The sequence below is a fragment of the Lathyrus oleraceus genome, chromosome 2 (assembly GCF_024323335.1).
Source record: "Lathyrus oleraceus cultivar Zhongwan6 chromosome 2, CAAS_Psat_ZW6_1.0, whole genome shotgun sequence".
NCBI lineage: Eukaryota > Viridiplantae > Streptophyta > Magnoliopsida > Fabales > Fabaceae > Lathyrus > Lathyrus oleraceus.
In genome coordinates, this window is record NC_066580.1 from 189,656,193 (window position 1) to 189,663,346 (window position 7,154).

Here is a 7,154-nt window from a genome sequence, read left to right on the forward strand (position 1 = left end):
TGGTCATTTTTTAGTATGTTAAAAATGTTCCCACACGTGAGCCATTAAGGGTAAGGGGGAAAAATGACAAAGCAAAATATGCACTGGGTAACTTTGGAAATTTGGGTGGTTCGCACTCAAAGGCCAAGTTATATTTCAATTCGGGTTTTACAGTTTTGAGAGATTTTCTTTTGGCAATTTGCTTTTCAAATTTTTCTTTTAAAATTGGGGCTGCATAACAAACAGTGTCAAAGTACTTTTGGAATGCTTGGATTTCTGCAGAATAAGTAAGCTTACCCTTGGGGACATTTTCCTGCAAAGATGAAAAAGCCTTCGTTAGACGTTCTTTGATTTCAGCAGTCGAAAACATATTCTTGGAATAGAAATCTGTCCACCAATTGGCGAAACCATTGGTGGAATAGAACGACAGTTGGAAGGCTATTAATTGGAATTCGACAAAATTGGCCTGGAATTCTTTGTGGACGGCAATGTCTCGAGCGCTCCATCCAGTCCCTGCGCAACAGATCTCGCGCTTTCGTTTGAATAAAGAGAAAGGGATAAGTTGACACAACACAAATTATCGAGAGACAAAATTAGGCTGATAAGCCAACAGACACACATGACTCTTCACTGGCAGAATCCTAGAAACAAGTAGCCTTGGAAGGAGAAAGGCACGCCATATGTCTTCGATCTCTGTGTTGCATTTTTCACAGCGTCTTCGAGCGAGGCAGTAAAACAGAAAGGACCATGCGTTCGACTGGCAAAAGGAGCCATCAAAGGAAGGAAATGATGACGCTTCGAGAACATCAAAGTGTATTTGGTGAGGGAAGTTTGTAAGTTATCCACATCATCAGCTGGAGTTAGTCGAAGGAGTCTGGTGCCCTCAATGCTTTGATTCATTATCTCTGGGGCATCTTCTTCGACGTTTCCTCGTGTTGGCAAAAAGGATTCGAAAGTGGCATTAAGCCACAATTGAAGAAGCCAATAAGGCCCAAATAATAATAGATTGGTGCCAGCTTCGTATTCCTTTAGCTTAGCACTAGCTGATCCTAGACTTTCGTACAAACTAGCTAATAAGAGTTCACTCAAACACACTCTTCGACCAGCATGCAATTGGTTAGCGAGCGTTAGAAATCTCTTAGCAACTTGTAGAGATTTGCAGCAAAAGAAGAATTTGGACAAACATAGACCTAAGAATGCTATATGTTCTATATCAGAAACTTCTTCCCCATCAGCGCGATATAGATTAATGTAAGTACTAAATGAAGCGTTCTTAATGTTGAAGTCAATCAAGTTCTCACAGTCTTGGTAGAGGTCGAAGGTCTCTCCTGTCGGAGGAAGTCCAGCAATGGCAGCTACGTCGAAAAGTGTGGGAGTCATCATTCCACAAGGAAGATGAAAGGTGTTATAGGTACTATCCCAGAAATATAGGCTGGAGAGTAATAAAGGTTGACAGTAACTAAATCCCAGCTTCGACATCTGGATTAGGTCAAAAATACCCAATTCTTTCCAAAGTGAGGCTTTCTTCTTCTCAACTTTTGTTAACCAAGTGTCGCAACTTGCGAAAAACAACCGGCGAAAAAAAAGAAATGACAGAAGAGTCGCCACCGTGCGTTATTTATCCCAAAGGAGGGAAAGGAAACGCTCGAAGAAAACCTGGAGAAAGGAAAGGAAAAGACAAGGTCTCGCAACCAAATCTTGGGTTCGGGAGTCGATTATACGAAGGGAAGGTATTAGCACCCCTACGCATCCGTAGTACTCTACGGGATCCACTCTTGTTGTTCTCGTCTAAAGGGTGTAGGTATATCTAATGTACTATTTACTAAAAGAAAGGTCAAAAGAAAATGACTCGCACGGATGTCGCATCCACTGCATACGTATCTCATCTGAATATGAGAATCAGAGTCTTCGTAGCTCAGCTACCTATGGGTTAAAGAGAAGTGTGCTCGCTAAGACATCACGTCTTATGCCTACATATCTCATCTGGAATGAGAATCAGAGCAAAACGTAGTTCAGCTAACTACGGGAACAAGGGTCTCGATTGCAACTAGGGCAAGAGAAAGGGAAGGTCTCGATCGCAACGAGGGCGAGAGAAAAGAATCGCAACAAGGGGGAAATTAAACAAGGATTAGTTGTTAGTCGTCAGTCAAAAACTCAACAAGACATCGCATCTCGTGCCTACGCATCTCATCTGAACATGAGAATCAGAGTTGCCGTAGTTCGACTACATATGGGTTAAAGGTTACCATCTGAACATGGACTTACAAAAGAGGACACCAGTTGTGTCAAAGGAGAGTGGGCAATGTGTTCACGTCCTACCAGTAGGTGTCGCAGCTCGCTGAATCGAGTCTTAGGCAGTTACCTCTTTGCAATAGAACGGAATGACATGCCGCAGGATCGAAGATGCACGGAAAGTCTAAAAGTGGGGAAGCTCTGCCCTAGAGTTGTCATGCAATGTGGACCTAAGTGTTAGGATTTACAAATGGGAATATCTACCTAATGTTAGCATGCAAAGAATAAGGGAATTCTACCTATGTTATCATACAAAAGAATATGGGAATTCTACCTATGTTATCATACAAAAGGTTCTACCTAATGGGTGCTACCTAAACGGAACAAAAGTTGACGGATGGAGCAAGGAAAGGAACCAAGGATAAGGGTAGATGGCGATGCCTGAGGCAATCAACTTACAAGAGGTAGATGGCGATGCATGAAGCAATCGACTTACAAGGGAAATGGTGATGCATGAGCAATCGACTTACAAAAGAATGGATGAATACGTGCTGGTTCTGTTAAGTTTTGAAAATGATTACTCGACGTTGGATCGAGGTTTTGATCTTGTTTTGAAATGGTTATCGGATGTTCGTTTTAGTTCTTGTATTAACAAATGAATAAAGAATGAAATAATAAACATTATACACTTCATGGGAGAGGGGTACATTTGTTATGAATGGGGATTGTTCATGGCAATCAAACAAATAAGAATAAATGCCTCATACATCATACAAGTAGGCAACAGTTAATCAAACAAATCAGATAATTAAACAAGCATATGATCAAATCAAATAATCAAAGAATGAAATGAATGAGCATTAGACAATGCATGAGGAGTATAAACAAGTTAAACAATCAAACAATAGAAGCATGGATGAAAGAAACAAGTATAAAAAATATCAGATGAATCAGGCAGGTGAAACTATGCACATAGAGGATCACTGAATAATTTAATCGGGAAATGATGTGTAGGTGTTTAATTGGCTGCATTATATGGTAAAACACTAGATGGGTACTAATGTCTTGACTGATGTCATGACATGTATGTGTGACTACATTGTAGTCACTGCAGGACTAGCTAACACAGGATTTATTGAATGTCAAACTGGAAGCTGTGACATTCATACCTGTCAACAGATACTAAGGAATAGAACAGCAGGTGTTCTGTTAGAACTTAGTATTTATTTCCAGTCTGGTTATCAAGGAAAGACCAGACCTGGCATAAGGCCTACTGACTGAATGTCAAACTGGATGTTATGACATTCATCATTGACAGCAGCTACTGAACATTAGACAGAGTGGTGTTCTGCTATACTTCAGCATGTAACTTAGTTTGTTCTTCAAGAGAATAACAAAACTAACTTAAGGCCAAATGTGTAAATGTTAAGTTGGACACTTTGACATTTATTAATGTAAGCTGTTACTGTAGTATGGTCATTTTGATCATGTACAGGTCAACAAAATTGTACAGTCTGTTTTCTGGAAAAACAGACTCAGCATATGGACCTTGATGTCAAGCTGAATGTCGTGACATTCATTCCTGACAGCATATGCTATATTGTAGGTTGTTCAGTTTTCTGTTTCAGCTTTTTCTCAGGCTATTCTTTAGGGATACAACAACTGAGAGAAAATCCAGGAAATCAACAACCAAGCTACATTCAATGAACCTAACAAATAGCCTATTTGTTAGTAACCTAAATGTTGAATTTATGGGAACTCGCGTGACCTTAAATTCAGGAGAATACAGGTGCAAAAGCCCAGGGTACTGCAATATAAAAGGAAGGCGTTCCTTCATTCAGTTTCAGGGATTTTGAGGCGTGAAGATTTTGTGTGTCCATCATACTTCACTGCTGTATTTGTGTGAGTCTTGTATTAGACGTATCTTGTAAGCCAATCCATTATCAAGTAGATGATAGCTTTGGCATAGGGTGTTCATTGAGTTGTAAGTGTTGTGTCACTCAAAGCTTTTAAGCGTGAGTGCTGTGTATCTTGATTAAAGTTGTGAAGCACAATCAAGAGTTGTTTGAAGTGTGACTTCAACTTGTCTTTAATATTGTTTAAAGATAGTAATCACTGAGGTGATTGAGGGGGAGTGAGTAGGAACTCTGATCTTAGGTTAAGATTGAAATTGCATTGGGTAGTGATTAAGTGATAAGTTGTAAACGGGTGAGTTTAGCTTTGAATTGATACTACTAATAGTGGATTTCCTCCCTGGCTTGGTAGCCCCCAGATGTAGGTCATGTTGGACTGAACTGGGTAAACAATTACATGTGTTATTTACTGCACTTACTGTTAAGTTCTGCATAATTCCTGTCTGTGCAGAATTGGATGTCATAACAACCCGTGTGACATTCAAAGTCTGATAACTAGAATTTCAATTGGCATCAGAGCAGGCACCCTGCCTGTGAATTTCTGGGTGAGATCTAGGGAAGTTACTTTCTAGTACCATGGACAAGGATTTAGGACACTCAAACAGACCACCCATGTTGGATGGCTCTAATTATGATGACTGGAAGCCTCGTATGATATCCTTCTTAAGGTCTCTAGACAGCAAAGTCTGGAGAGCTGTCAACAAAGGATGGGAACATCCAATGAGGACAGGTGAAGATGGAGTCAGTGTGCAGATTCCTGAAGAAGAGTGGGACAAGGAGCAAGAGGCATTAGCTCTTGGAAATTCCAAGGCCTTGAATGCATTGTTCAATGGAATCAGCAAGAACATCTTCAGGCTGGTACACCACTGTGAACTAGCTAAGGAAGTTTGGGATACCCTCAAGGTAACTCATGAAGGTACTTCCAAGGTGAAGATGTCCAAACTTCAGATGCTGACCACCAAGTTTGAAAATCTGAGGATGAAAGAGGATGAGACTATTCATGACTTTCACATGAATATTCTTGAAATTGCAAACACCTCTGGTGGACTAGGTGAGAAAATGGCTGAAGAGAAACTTGTAAGAAAGATTCTCAGGTCCTTGCCTAAGACATTTGCTATGAAGGTCACAGCCATAGAGGAGGCGCAAGACATCTGCAACATGAAGGTGGATGAGCTCATTGGTTCCCTCCAAACCTTTGAAATGGGCTTGGGTGAGTATGCTGAGAAGAAGAACAAAAGCATAACTTTTGTATCTAATGCTGAAGAGGAGTCAGAAGCAGGATGTACTGGAGGTGATGAAAGTATATCAGAAGCCTTAGCCTTGGGAGACAGTTCAACAAGCTCATAAAGAAATTTGATCAACAGGGTAGACCTAATGTCAAGAACATCCCGTCTGACATAAATAAAAGATCAACTTATGAAGAAAAGGCCAACCAAGGCAAGGGAATCCAGTGCCATGGATGTGAAGGATATGGTCATATTAAGGCTGACTGCCCTACCCTTCTCATGAGGCAAAGGAAAGGGCTATCTGTCACCTGGTCAGAAGAAGACACTGAGAGTGAATCTGAAGGAGAATCGGCCAAACATGTCACTGCTATGACTAGTGTTTGTGCCTCAGAGGATAACTCAAGTGGAGATGAGCTCACCTTGGATGAGCTTGCTATCTCATATAAAGAATTATGTGTTAAAAGTGCAGAAGTTTGCATCCAAGGAGAAAAGCATAAGAAACTCATCAAAGAGCTAGAAGCTGAGAAACTAGAGCAGCTGAAAGTCATAGAGGGTCTGAAGGGTGAGATCTCTTTGCTGATCTCTAAGCTAGACCAAATGACCAAATCCATCAAAATGTTGAATAAGGGATCTGACACCTTGGAAGAGATCCTGAAAACAGGACAGAAGTCTGGAACCACATCTGGTTTAGGCTTTGGGAAAAGATCATCAGCCGAACGCAAACGCCCAAAGGCTAAAGTTCAGAAATCCAAACGAAAGTCTCATCCAAAGTCACAACATCGAGGAACCAGAATGAACAATCATCAGAAGAAGAAATTCAAGAGATGGAAATGTCATTACTGTGGTAGATTCGGTCACATAAAACCATTCTGCTATAGGTTGCATGGTTACCCAAACCAGACCTCTCAAGGTAGGCCTAAGAAAAAGGTGTCTACGCATAATGTCCCCATTAAGAAACAAACATGGGCGGCTAAGCAGACAACTCAGGTCAATCCTAAGCAGCTGGCATCTAAGACTCACTTCTCGCCTGAGAACCAACAGTGTGTCGCGAACATTGCTCACACTTCTTCAAGGGGACATATCAGACAAGATTGGTACCTTGACAGTGGCTGCTCAAGGCATATGACTGGGATGAACAACCTAGTGGTGAATCTACATCCTTCTAACACCAAGTTTGTGACATTAGGTGATGGAACTAAAAGAGAAGTCATGGGTGTTGGGAATCTGGACTGTCCAGAAACTCCAAAATTGAGTGATGTATTGTTAGTTAAAGGACTAACTGTGAACCTCATAAGCATAAGCCAACTGTGTGACCAAGGATACAAGGTGGAATTTACCAAGGGAGGATGTGTGGTGTTTAATGGGTGCAATCAAGAAGTGATGAGAGGAGAAAGATCCAAAGATAATTGCTATCTATGGAAATCTAAAGACTCTCTCAACTTTCCCAAGTGCCCTTTGGCCAAGGGAGATCAGGAAGGGAAGCTGGGACATGGAAGACTTGATCCCCTTCAGGTAAAAGGAGTGAAGAAGAGCATGTCCAAGGGAGCTATGAGAAGAGTCTCATATTTGTCCTTAGATAAAAGAACAGACTGTGGAAAGTGTCTGATCAAAAGTTATGAGCCCCTGGTACCCATTGGTCATCATACAACTGATATGACAGCAAGGGATAGACAAAGGTGTGTATTATTGTCGTCTGCAGAAACTCAGTTCCTAGCTTGTGGTAGCAAGTGGGCATCTCTAGTATGGAGGAACCTAATGCAGACAGAGTACAATGTCAACCGGAATGTCATGACATTGTACGTTA